The sequence below is a fragment of the Adelges cooleyi genome, unplaced genomic scaffold (genome assembly GCF_023614345.1).
Source record: "Adelges cooleyi isolate 19-005CV unplaced genomic scaffold, UGA_ACOO_1.1 ACOO_flye_CR_arks_rails_tigmint_CR_PRNA_51, whole genome shotgun sequence".
In the NCBI taxonomy this organism is placed as follows: domain Eukaryota; kingdom Metazoa; phylum Arthropoda; class Insecta; order Hemiptera; family Adelgidae; genus Adelges; species Adelges cooleyi.
Window position 1 is genome coordinate 20,923 of NW_026096199.1, and position 14,364 is coordinate 35,286.

At 28.7% G+C, this 14,364-nt stretch overlaps 1 pseudogene; it reads left to right on the forward strand.

Moving 5' to 3' along the window:
- The first annotated feature begins 226 nt into the window (after nt 1-226).
- On the forward strand, nt 227-14,111 carry LOC126842315 (uncharacterized; annotated as a pseudogene).
- Nucleotides 14,112-14,364: the final 253 nt, after the last annotated feature.

The window sequence follows — 14,364 nt, forward strand, 5'->3', positions numbered from 1 at the left end:
TTGTATATATTTAGTTTTTAAGTTGTTGATTGTCAATTTAGCAAGCTGGCCAGAGAGTAATATATTATTGTACATAGTTGTTTTCTAAATAGTAGTAGTTTGTTCCAGTAATTGGTTTCTGTGTTATTGTTGTTTAAACCCCTTACAGTCCATTATATATATAATTTACCGTACATATGGATTTCAATCAAGTACTTTTAGTTGTTTGAAAGAAAAATCAAAACACATGAAGCCTGAGGAAAAACGAGGCAAGTTGATTTACATTTGTAATTACTATAAAGTAGACATAAGGAAATAATTTACTTACTATGAAAATAAAATCACTATTACAGGTACATTGTTACTCGATGAAAGGAAAGTGTCTGAGCAATTGGTGTTCGATAAAGCAACATTAAAAGTAAATGGTTTCACTGATCTTGGTCAATACATTCCACTTCATCAAAAAAATCAAAGAGGAGATCATGCCTTGGTATTGATGTTTCAACTTTTTCAAGGAAAATGGATTCAATCTTTAGCTTGCTTTTTGAGCCTAAGGGTGCTGCAAATAGCACTGTTTTGCATCAAATTATCATAGAATCCATAATACTTTTAGGAAAATCAGGGTTTTATGTGGATGTTGTAACTACTGACGGAGCAGCATAGAACAGGAGTATGTGGACCAAATTTGGTATTACAGAACATAATGTTAGCTGCCAACATATTTGTGATGAAAGTCGTAAACTCTGGTTTATGTCAGATTTCCCCCATCTTAAAAAAAATTAAGGAATTCTTTAATAAAACAGTGAGACATGGGTAAAAACAAATTTGAATAAAATTCATTTAAATTTAAATATTAAAGTAAAATAGTAAAAGTGAAATAGTAAAGTAATAAAATTGTTACAGACGTTAGATGGAATAATTAAAATAAAGCATTGGGACAGTGTTGTTGAGGAGGAAAAACTATTAGATTACTCATTAAAAATATCAAAACTGCAACCTGATGATATTCATCCCAATTTTTTTCAAAAAATGAATGTCGGTAGAGCTTTTAGAGTATGTACTTACAAATACATTTTTACTTAATATTAATACTTTTTTCTAAAAAAATATATACTTAGTTTTTTAGTAATGATACAGCCGATGCTATGGAAATTTACCAAAAATGTAATCCAAATTTGGTAGATAGTCAAAGTAGTAGAGTGTTCATAAAACGAGTAAATGAAATGATACAAGCGATGAACTCAAGATTTAAAAATGAATTCACAACAATATCAAGTATTAATTATAAAAGAGCTAAAATATATAACCGAATATATATGTGTACAAAATTTAAATCTTATTACTCATTATTAATTAACATTGATTTTATTTAGTGCATTCAAGATTATTTAGATATAGTTCAATGGGAAAATGAATGTAAACACAATTTGGATATTATTTTATTACTGATAATACCTGTCTTGGATTAAAAGTGTCGTTAAAAACAACATTGGAACTTTTAGAATTCCTCACCTCCAAATGTAATTACACATTTTTAATGACTTTACGTTTAAATCAGGACGCATTAGAAGTAAATTCCTAAAATAAAGTTTAAAATTATACAAATTATTGTTAGTTACTCACTTAAATATTAAAATAATTTTTACATTTTTTGGAATGATGAGATCAGCCTGTGGTTCTAATGATCACCCTGATGCAATTTTATTTGTACAAATGTTTCGTTTACTGAGTACATACTCTTTAGTGAAGCCTCCTCGAGGGTCAAATGTCTCAGATGGAGAAATGTTGGATACTCTACTAAATATTAAAGATATAACAAATCCGAAAGAACGCAAAGAGAAACTAGAAAGCTCTAGATACTATTTTAGAACAAGGATCATGTGAAGAGTTACCATATGTAGTTGCAGCTATTCGTGACCATGATTACAGTATTTCAGATGCATCAAGTATAGTTCTTTCTTATTTGTCTGAGTATATAGCGAAGAAAGGAACTAGGTTTACAACTTGTCATTTATGTCTTGAAAGTTTAAAAAGTGTTGTAGTCTTACCTAGAGACAAACTGATAACAATACGTTCACAAGGTTACTTGATCAATCCATCAGAAACTTTGTTCAAGTTGATTTCATACTTAGAAAAATGTACGCTCCAAACTTTGTTGTCAAAAGAATTGAACATAGACACAATTTTTTCTTTAACTAACACTATTAGGTCTAATAGTGAGTCACATCCATTAGTTGGATGTTTGTTAGATGACCATAAAAAAAAAATTACTAAAAACATAATTCGATTTTTTTTAACCACAAGAATGCATTCGTTGTGAAAAGATGCAATATGAAGATACAACAACAAAAAAAGAGCTTACAAAAAAAAAACAGAAAAGTATCAAAATTGCAATAATTATTACAACCGTTTTATATGTTTGTTTTTATATTGTTAATAAATTTGAATTTTAAAATAATAATTAATATTACTTAAACTATTTCAACAAAAATAACTTCCATATTATTATTGAGTTCCGTGTTATATCGTTATACTTATTATTAAATATAAATAATGAATATAAAGTAATAGTAAGATACAATCAGCATTGTAGAGTGTAGAATATTAGCTACGCTACTGTCCGCAGCGCATTCTGGTGAGCGTTTAATCGTGCGACTCTTTTTGGGACGAAATCGACAAACGGAGTTTGGTCTCCTTCTTCTAGTCTTCATAGTTATGAGCTATCACGGGTAGATAACGTGTATTCAACACGCTTTAATGGTATTTGGTACAATTTTATGAAAATAGATGGCGTTATACATACTGAGATCATAGATTAAAAACATATAGATAGGCCACTGCAATATTCCAAATGGCAACCGCTATTTCGTTTCTTTATTTTTGGAGAGATAGCGCAGCATACCCTTATTGACAAAATATATTATATTAAATATTAAATAATAATAAATGTTTATTTTACTACTACGGCAACCGCGATCGTCGGTCTACGGCTGACAACCGCATGCAATCGATAAAAACCGGTTTTATATTACCAAGCCCGTCTATTATTATTCTATTATTTGATAAAATCAAATGTTACGCGGATTTCATGTTACAGTAGCAAAATATTTTAAACAACTTGACGATTTGGAACACATATTCTATAGGTAATAATACAGGTAGTAAAATATTAATACTGCATTATATCATAGATTAAATGTATTTAATCTATGAATATACTACTACTGAATCAGGACCGTATTTAGGATATATTAGCCCCTTGGCAAGCCTATGGTGCGGGCCCGAAGCCGTACTTTTTAGGGCCTTTTTTTGCATTCCTTTTCCATCCAGGAGCGGCTCTAAAAAATAAATTTCTTAAATTAAAAATAATAAATTATTAATTAGAGTATTAATAATTATTAATCAAAAAGGGGTAGTAGTAAAAAAGAGAAATGGGTAAAAAAGTATGCAAAAGTCAGTATTTTATGTACAGGGTGTAAAGTAAAGTTCTACGGAGCTTCAAATAAGAAGACATTCAGTATGCTCTATGGGTACAATATATGATATTCATTTTTTTTTTAATTATTTAAAATAGAACTCGTATCTTATTAAAAAATTTTCTTACGAAAAAAATAATTTCAGATTTGAAATCAGGAGAAAAAATCTGGTTGAGTTGATATGTAACATGATTTTTTTATCATGGGCCACTCAATACCTATTTCATAGGGTTTAATGAGAAATTGTTGTTTTTTTAATGTTGCTTTTATACAATGTCATCTCAATTTTTCACAATTATTTTGTTTTTACCCCCTCCCCCTCCCCCTATCAAATATATGAATATTATATTTAATAATTAAAACAATTAAAAACTTTCGCATAAACAACAAAAACTTCAGTAAAAATACGAGAATACCAAATAGACTATCAAAATAAATAACCAACATTAAAAAACATAAATAAATAGAAGACCCCAAATAAAACATACTATTCAAAAAGGTTTAAAAACCTATTTAACCGAAGAATATTTGATTCTTTCAAATAATCAATTTTTTATTTACATTATTTTAAAAATTTTATTTACATTTAACATTGGAATAACCAATTAAAAAAAATCAAATGCCTTTTAAATCGTTTAATTTTTCGACTGAGCTGACTTTATTATGTTTTGATTTTGTTTTAAATACTCTAAAAAGTTTACAATAAATTAATGTTATTGTTAGGTATTCTAAGTGTGGCGAGCATTCTTGTAAATTAACAACTAGCGGAAAAAATTCTTTACTAATAATATTAAACAACTTAAAACTTATTTGTTTACTTTACGGGGCTTTTTCTAAAAAAATATGAATTATTTGTTGAGCATTTGTCACAAAATTAATATCAGAATAGGTATGCGTTTGCGCATTTGAAGGGCTGCGGGGAAAAAAGATCAATGTCAATTTTTTAACATTCTGACAAAAACCTTGTTTTTAATTTCAAAACGTAATACATTTTGCCTGTACGCCTAAACTTCCGGCGGTCGTTACTCTCGACTTATCTTTTTTTTTCCCTGGTTGGGATCACAAAAGATACAATACATCAATACAAATAATTTGGTACCAATATCTCATTTTCAAAAAAAAATGACATTGATCTTTTTTCCCCGCAGCCCTTCATTTAATAGTTAACAAAAGTCAAAACTGTACAAAACCCTAAACACTTAATAATTAAAATATAATTATTAAATTATTATTTATTATATTTATTTACTTTAAGTTCTAAATTACTCCTAAGAGTAACATTGTAACAATTATACAATAAATACCTATAATATATTACTAATTCACATTTTTTTTTTGGCTCTGGGAGGTTTGAACGCGAACTCCACCCCCTCCCCCCCGTAAGTACGCCACTGTTCAGTACTAAAAACATTTTGCGGTTCTTATCCAAATATTTCAATAGCATTCAATAACGGTCATCCTTCGGAGAACTGTGTAATTTGAGAGCTGGGTCTTCTCTTTTGTTTTTCCCGCAGTTAAAAAATACACACTTATTTCCTGTTATTGTGCTCATTGTTATGATAATTAATTGTTAAAATAATACAAAAAAACAATGAAAACAAATAAAAAGTGAACTAAAAAGTAAAAAATAATTTTATTACAAGAACAATTTACCAATCAATTGTAGCACATTTAATTTAAAATGTCAATTACTTTGAAAACAACCGAATATTAACTACAGTTTTAAATAATGTTAAACATCTTTAATTTTTTAATAATAAGAAAAGTGTGGGCCCTATTCAACAAAGTCCAAATTCATTGGGTTAAGTAATATGAAATGTTTGTGTCACACACAAATATTGAACCAAATTAAAATTACAAAAGAACTTACAATATAAAACATTATCTGATAAATTTATGAGGGACTTTGTTGAATAGGGCCCACGCTTTTCTTTTTTGTCAAAAATTAAAGATGTTTAACATTATTTAAAATTGTAGTTAATTTTCGGTTGTTTTCAAAGTTTTTATTTTTTACTTTTAAGTCTAACTAAAGTTACTTAATAATTGGTGAATAGGTTACTACTAAATTTTAGTGAAATGACCCCCACATTTGATTCCGCGTAGGGCGACCTGGATGTCCGAATCCTAATATGACTACAGGATATTTTATTGTCATCCGAGATGAGTGTCTGTGCCAAGTTTCAGCCCTTTACGACATAAGGAAGTGGGTTAAATTAATTTTGCAAGATTTGAAAAATACCCGTATAAACGTACGTACGTGTTAGCGAGCTAAAGAATAGCATGGTAATTAATGTACGAGTTCAACTCATTGAGGCTAGAGCTAAAATGAAGTTGTCAATTCTGATTATAAAAAAGAATTGAATCTTTGGGTAGGTATTCAGCTTTTTTACATCAAAACATAAATAAACAACATAAAGTGTGTAGGTATAAAAAATCGATGGTAACGATAACTTGTAATAATTTATACCCTCATATCTTTCACACCTGTCTTTGCCCACTTCTAAGTATGTCCTTAACTACAAGATTTGTATTTCCTATTATTATAATTGGTTTTTCACATGTAGACTAAACTACTTATAGTTTTGTCAATGAACAAACAAATGTGTACCTAATACACACACTCGGTCCTGCGATTTATTTAAAGTTCACGAGCTCACATAATTTAGGGAAGTAATTTCCATGATATGCTATTAATATTTTAAATTTATTATTATGACAATTTATAATTTAATTTATTTAATCTTTAGTATTAAAATTGTTTTACAAAATTACAAAAATCGAGTGTTTTTGTCTATAAATAAATTATAATGTACTTAATCTATGAACAGGACTGGTTTTGGAAGGGATGAGGTGATCCCACGCTTTGATCCGAACAAATATGTTAAAATTTAAATTTAAAGCAAAATTGATCGAAAAAAATTCAAGCCGAGTTATTAAATTTACAGTTAAAAATAAAATATACTCCTGCAAAACTTAAATTTCGATATTATCGTGCATACTTACTTACTACATAGATTAAATAAATATGCAGACTTATGTATTTAATCTAAACTTACTAGTGTTGCCAGATTTTTAAGTAGGTTATTAGTAAAAATCCTTAACCAAAACTAATCAAAGGTTTAAAAAAAGTAGAGTAAATTAGAATTCTAGTACTTCATGATAATATTATGTATGGAAATGTCATACATAACATTATTATATGAATATAATTAAATAATGTTCATAATATTATAAATGAAGTCAAAAATAAAAAATTTAAATTGCCGCGTAAAGTTTAACCAATAGAATCGCGCGACATTTACGCTATCTATCAACATAATCGCCTGCGTCCAACGTATCGTTTCGCTGCGTCCATTCGTGATAAATATGGGGTTGCCAAACATTTACACGGGTTGCTACAGTTACCACGAATGTTGCATGCCACGACTTGTAGTTACTCCGACATTGCTTTATCAGTCATTTGCCACGAATATAATCTACTTCGAGTATACAATTGCCACGATTAGACGGTTAGTCCGAATTTAACATACTCCGACATCGTAAAGTAATTAAATGAATCATACAACAGTTAACTCGATATTGTGATACCACGAAAGTATTTTACTTCGACTATACATGATAAGAATACTTGACCACCGGGCACCGACTATTCCGTGAATTCTATGATTGTATAATGAAAATATATTATATATTATTGTCAGTATTTGTATGTCTTAGATTTGGAAATCGTTTGGTGTACAAACAGGGAAATTACAAATAACTATTTAAATATAGTTGTCGCTAGAACTGTATTGTGGGCCGAATGAGTTAATTTCTGTAATGGGCCGAACACTGTCCATTCCGCAACTAAATCCAACTCTACACAAAAGTTTTTGACTAACTACTGATAAATTTAAAGACAGAATCGGGTTATTGTACATAATGAATTTAATATATTAAATTCATTAATTACGTTTTATAGTGTATTCTTTATTATTAATTGCACATTTTAATTTACAGTACATCTTTCTTTTAATTATTGGTTAAAAACCTTTGGCAAGGGCATTGTAAGGGTTATGTTTAATTAGATGACATACATAATTGAATACAGTAGGCTATACATTTAAAATAGAAAAGTTAAACAAAGAAGATAGAAGAATTTTATAAACAATTTTTTTTATACAAATAAGTAAATATTAACTAGGCACTATATCGCAACATAATGGGTTAAGGGATACCAGAAAGGACCATGGCCCGCTCACTCAGGGCTCACAACATCATGGGATCTTTCAAGATCGAAAAAAGACAATTAACATAATTAGCAACACTAAAATGTAGCTTTATCCCATTTAGTGATTAGATAGTGTAATTATTTTTTAAATATTCTGTCGAGGTTAGAGCAAACAAATTTTAAGCATAATATATATATTTGAGATTTTTAAAATCATTCATAATTATTACATTTTTAGTACTTAGGAAATATCATTAACGGCCGTTTATAGTAGTTTGGGTAAAATTTAAGTACAGTTTATCCTATAATTTTAATACTGGTTAGGATTATAAATATTTGGTTTATTTTTTTTTTTTGTCAAAACAGATAATTTTAATAATATTATTAATTTCTGAAAATAAAATGATTTTATTAGTCGTTTGCGTGTTACAATGTTCGTGGCGGTGGCAATCACGTTGTATATGATTATGTATTTACTATTTATAATAATAATTCTATCAAAATTAAAATGAGAAATCTTACAGAATCTAAAATATATAGATTATAGAGAATTTTTATAGGTTATTATATCTACATATAATCTAATTTCTAAAACAAAAATTGTTGTAAACAAAAATGAATCACGGACGTACAATTAAAATATTATTAAATTGTTAATATTTTTAAATTTATTATTATAATATTCATTATTGAAAATAATAAGTATCAGTAAAATGTTATCATTTCTACAATCATTTATTTTGTAAATAACAAATTATTATAAAGAATATGCGTGTCCATGGAGATTCATTTTAATTTTATATTATGTTGTCTTTTGTAAAACTTACAAAATGTTACTTGGTATTGTTTTTTTAACGCTCATACCAATTTTAATGGTGAGCCCCCCCCCCTAACAACCTAACGGGAGCCCCACTCCTCCATAAATCCGGCCCTGTGTTAAAATGTTAACAATACAAAATGCATAAATCACATTAAACCTACTAAAATTTGGTTAGGTCAGTCCTTGAATATGCTTTTATTTTGAATTATAACATAGTGTCCTTATCAATTCTGTAAAATCGATCCAGAAACGATTCCTATATTTTTTACTTTTTAAAGTTTTAAGAAAATAAAGCCAATTGTTGAATCGTCTGTAAAATACTATGTTGACAAAATTTAAATGATATATTTTTAAATATATCATATAAATAAATAACTATATCATAAATTATATAAATGTAAGACTGTTCTGAAAAATGATGATTGGATTCATTTATTGTACTAAATATTAGTTTACGATTTTATACGCAATTTTACGTTTCTACACAACGACAAATTTATCTCGGTCCAGTAAACCGAATTATAACTCGTGTAATTCAATTCAAAATGTTGGCTTTTTGAGTGCTCTCAATAAGCACTTTTAACTTAGCTTATTTATTATTTACATTTTTTATTTATAGTCTTCTATTAACTCTACAAGTTTTTTATACTTATTTTATTTTTCTCTACAATTTTAGTTGTAATTGTTAAATCATTTGTCAAGTTTATTTCATATTGTTGTACATATTTAAATAAATTATTGTAAAACTTGTTGTAAACAAATTGTAAATTGCCTCATTAGCGTAAATTTATTACTATTATAAATACATTATTGTTATTTTTATTAAAAAGATAAATTTTCAATATAGTGTTAAGGACAATTTTATTATTCGGCGGTAAAAATGTCGTTTATCTAATCTCGGTTTAAGATTAATCGGAGATTAAAAAAATTCTGAATTTATCAATCAAATTTAATCCTAGCTTAAGTAAAGTGGGTTTTACAAACAGAAGGTTTATTTATTAATAATTATTAATTAAAGTAAGTTACAACGTTAAAATAAAAATGTTGTTAACTTTATATTGGTAAATATCATCTGCTAGCGGTGCTTAATTAGACATACTTCCCAATGTTGGATTTTAATTTTTAATATATGTATGCATTTTTCGACAAATTGTCTAGGTTTTTTAGGAAGGCAATTTGCAATTTTCTCTTTTGAAGATCTCCAAAATTATTTTTTTGAAAATTCAATGATAATTTATTCCCGAATTACATTTGAATTTATTTTAGGCATAAAATTTTAAATCAAAAATGGGCTTCCTAAGAAACCCAGACAATTTGACAACAAATCCACACATACTTTAAAAATTAAAATCCAACATCGAGAAGTATGTCTAATTAAGCACCGCTAAAATGCATGAAAACTAGTTGTGCTCCGACCCCTTTAAGGGGTAGATTTACTAAACTCTCACAATGTATAGGGAAACACTTTATCAATGGGGTGGCGTTTTTATTTCTTTGATATTTATACTTAATATTTTTTTATAAAAAACACGCTGCGGTCCCCTTAATGTTGTTTTAACTTTGAGTTACTTCTTGCTGAACAATTTTAAACTTGTTTTTACTCAGATGAATACATGCGAAAAAATCTTGGTCATCCCATATGGTTATGTGGTCAATTTTTGTCGACAATAAACAAGGTCTTCGAATTTCGTTGAAATATTGGTTTATAATATAACCTAAAAAATAAACTTCTGCGTCACTATTATGGTCGCTACTACTGCTACTAATCTAAGTATTTCAGTCATCTAGAATTAAATATGCATACAATTTATATCAAACGTGTAGGTAATACAATATTTATAATTTAAGCATCCGTTTTGAATTGAATTGGTAGTTACATTGAAATAACTACCTACAATGTAACTGTTAATTCTATGTGTTGTTACATGCAATCATAAAGTATACCTCATCACTATAATTCGATAAAAAGTTTTAAGTGTGTAAAAGCAAGCAAATAACTAATAATAATATAGGAATATTATATTATAAAACAATAGATAGTAGATATTTCAGTAAAATTAAATATTACTTGATAATATTGATACTAATCTCAATTCTCAGTTTAAAGTTTTTAACTAACCATAATATGCTAACTAACTGTGATTAATATTCAGCTAAAATTTAACCGAAAGAGTCAAATAGATAAAGTCAATTTTTTAGTTTAACAAAGATTAACATTAAATAAAGTTTAAATTATTTTAACAAGCAGTTGATAAAATGACCTTAAGTATACTATATTTGTATCGATAAAGTAACAGAGTGAATAAGTATTACAATTTTACAGTTTATCAATTTATTATTTATAGTTTTATATAAATTAGTTGTTGGGTCATGTCAGTGTAAATGGAATTTAAGGTCCATAAAATGTTTATCAATGTAAATGTCCTTTAAAATAGCGAAATCATAACATTAAGATTTTTTGATAAGTCATGTCGATGTAACTGGAATTCGAGGTAAATGTAATTCGAAGCAATAATTAAAAATGGAACTTCGATGTAACTGTAAATCGTGGCATAAAAAAAAGTAGTAAACACATAATTTCGTAGTAAATGTATTCGTGTCAATTGTCGTCGAAGCAATTGTCATTCGTAGCAAAAATGTCGGAGTAACATCACATCGTAGCACACAACATTCGTGGTAACTGTGTTATCCCCATTTACACGGGATAGCCTATCTATATGTATTTAATCTATGCTGAGATAATCCGAGTACCCTCTGGTACACCAATAAGCGACGTGCGTGAAGCTAGCACTTTGTGATATCGATTTTCCGTATGGACCGCAGTGGTTACCGTCTGGTGACCTAAGAAATATCATGATATCTACCGCTAGAGGCCGCCGCATATTGCGTATATGCGACGGCGACGACCCATCAACCGCAGCCCGGCAAACACGCCACTATCCCCGCGCGGCACAAGTCACAAGTCCCGCGCCCGGGACCGAGCCACTACGGTGGCTAGGATTTTGTTCACTACCGCTCCAGTTTAGCTAAATGTATCCTGTGCAACATCATTATTGGTTTTCGGTTTTTATATTATGCGTTTTGCATAATATATGCTCTAAAACTACCAATTAAAATTCGAGTTCTGCATAGCTGTTTTAGAAATCGGCATTGTCCATTTTTATAAATATCAGTATTTTTCAATACTGTAGCATGATATAGAGGTGTAAATTTATAGGACAAAAAAAGTAAAAAATTAAAAATAATATTTTATGCTACATAAAATAATTTCCTTCGTATTAGATATCCGATAAGAAAACCCAAAGGCCGCGTGACGTTATAATATTATTATGTTAGTTTATAATAACTTGATATTGGAACGCTATACAAAATTTTGACAATGATAATCACAAAATATCCTACACGTGCCACGTACATAACCATGTTTTTCCAGGCGTTTCGGACGGCGTGATGCACACAGCTGCGTATGACACTTCCGAGAAAAAATGATTTAATTTTAAATTATTTGGGTAACTTTTGGATAATACAGAATAAAAAATACTCCCTTTATGTTATACCTAAACATCGTAAACCAGTTTGCTATTATAAACAAAGTCCAACACGATCACCTAGTATTAAACATATTTTATTTTGGGACATCATGTTTCACACAAGTGCCGCGTTTATTCATTTAACTCAACAAATAATAATCACGTGCCGATTTTGTTATGTATAAATTATACAATTTTTTTAGCGACATTTAGCTTTTGCAAATATTATAGATTAAATTTAACTAAAAGTAAATAATGAGAAACTTTAGTCATCAAACAAGATGGTTAAATAAAATATTCATGTTATTGTACAAAATTATTAAACTAATAAATAATAAACACTATTATTACTTTTAACTTTTGAATCTTTAATGGAACGCATTTAATTAATTGCCAAACTTTTTAAAATAAAAATAATTTGCTGAATCTTTTGAATGGTCAATAACTGTTTTTGGTTAATTACTTTTTAAATTAATAGAGTTTAAAATTAAGGACGGTGTTGAAGTGCGATTGAGTAATGCGATTAACCCTGCATCAGTCGCTCGTTCTACTATTGTAATTTGTAGTACACCGATAATCAAATTTATTTTAAATAATTTTAGGATTTCCTCATCACAATGATAATTATAATACCTTTAAATGACATTGTATAGTTGATATCTGTTATGATTTCGAATTTTATTTTTTAGTGTAAACTTATATATTTAAAAAGCTAAGAAAATTTCCCACAGGACGGGCATAAGGAAAAAGGTCACTCGCTGGGGTTATATTTTTAATTATTTTCTGAACGCGACAAGTGTGCGGCCCGGGGCGTAACCGTACTGCGACCGGGCCGTAGTTTTTGGGCTCGGGTATATTTTCCGGGCCGAGTCCGCTGATTAAACTTATATATTTAAAAAGCTAAGAAAATTTCCCACAGGACGGGCATAAGGAAAAAGGTCACTCGCCGGGGGTTATATTTTTAATTATTTTCTGAACGCGACAAGTGTGCGGCCCGGGCGTAGGTCTATGGCTTGGTACCGGGCCTCGCTGTAGTGGTGTCTATTTGGTTACTATTTGGACTTGTATGTGTCTTCCAAAACGTCGTGAAGATTAGGCTCGAGCAGTACATTCATATTTCTCAACGAGTTCTGAAAGATGTGCTCAGTTTGTTAAATTTCAAGAATTGAGCTTAACATCTATCCATAAATTATTAAATCTATCACAAACCAGATGGTTATCTATAAATATGGTTGTTTCTGAATTATTAACTCAATGGTATGCTTTAATACAATATTTTGGCGAAATTATATCAAAAGAAAGAATTGTGACAGTTGATGTAATTCACAATTTACTTAATGACCCACTTATTACACTCAAAGACATATTGATATCATACATGAAAAATCAGCATATCAATAAAACACTAACAGTAATTTCACAGTATATGAGTATATGAAATTTTGTATTGATCCTGAAAAAGTTGAGCAATTTTTGCCAAGTACACAAATGTACTTTGGCATTAAAGTATAATAACAAGAATTACAAAAACTGTATATTTTTAAAAACAAACCAATATTAGCAGCATTTTTTAAAAATTGCTTGTCTACAAATTAAAAAAAAAAAAATACAACTTTAGTAACCCTATAATGACAGCAATTAAATTAATGGATCCTAAGACAGCTCTTTTATCAGAAATAAGAACCAATAATTCTACACTTTTTAATTTAATAAATATTTTGCCACAAAGTACTTACAGATAACAAATGGAGATCATTGCCTGATTTTGATATCCCTTCTGACATATGAACTCACTTAGATGAACCGGATATCTTTTGGTATAAACTGTCCAAGTTTAAATTAATGAATGGAGAATATACTTTTCAAAATTTGTCAAATTTTGCTCCAAGTGTATTGTGTCTCCCTCATTCTAATGCAGACTGTGAGAGAATATTCAGCAAAGTTAACCTTTTAAAAGTAAAAACTAGATTGAACACCGATACCTTGCTTCCCAAGATATAAAATTCAATTCAAATAATTGTGTTGACTATAAACCAAATATAATCATGATTAAATCCTTGAGTTCTAAAAATCTGTATGAAAAAGAAAATAATTAATTATTACCTGATTACCTATCAGACACAAAATTAAACTAACTTTAAAGTTTAAGTTTTCATTTTTTAATTATTATCAAATATTTTTACAGAAAATTGTACAATTTGTTTTATATTAATTGTTGTAGATAAGCCTTGGAGTACCCATCGGGCTTGTTTGTTAAAATATTATTTTTTAATCGTGTTTTGTGAATTCAACTGAATTGTGTTGTGTCAGACTGAAACAATTATTGTACTACTATATATACAAACATTT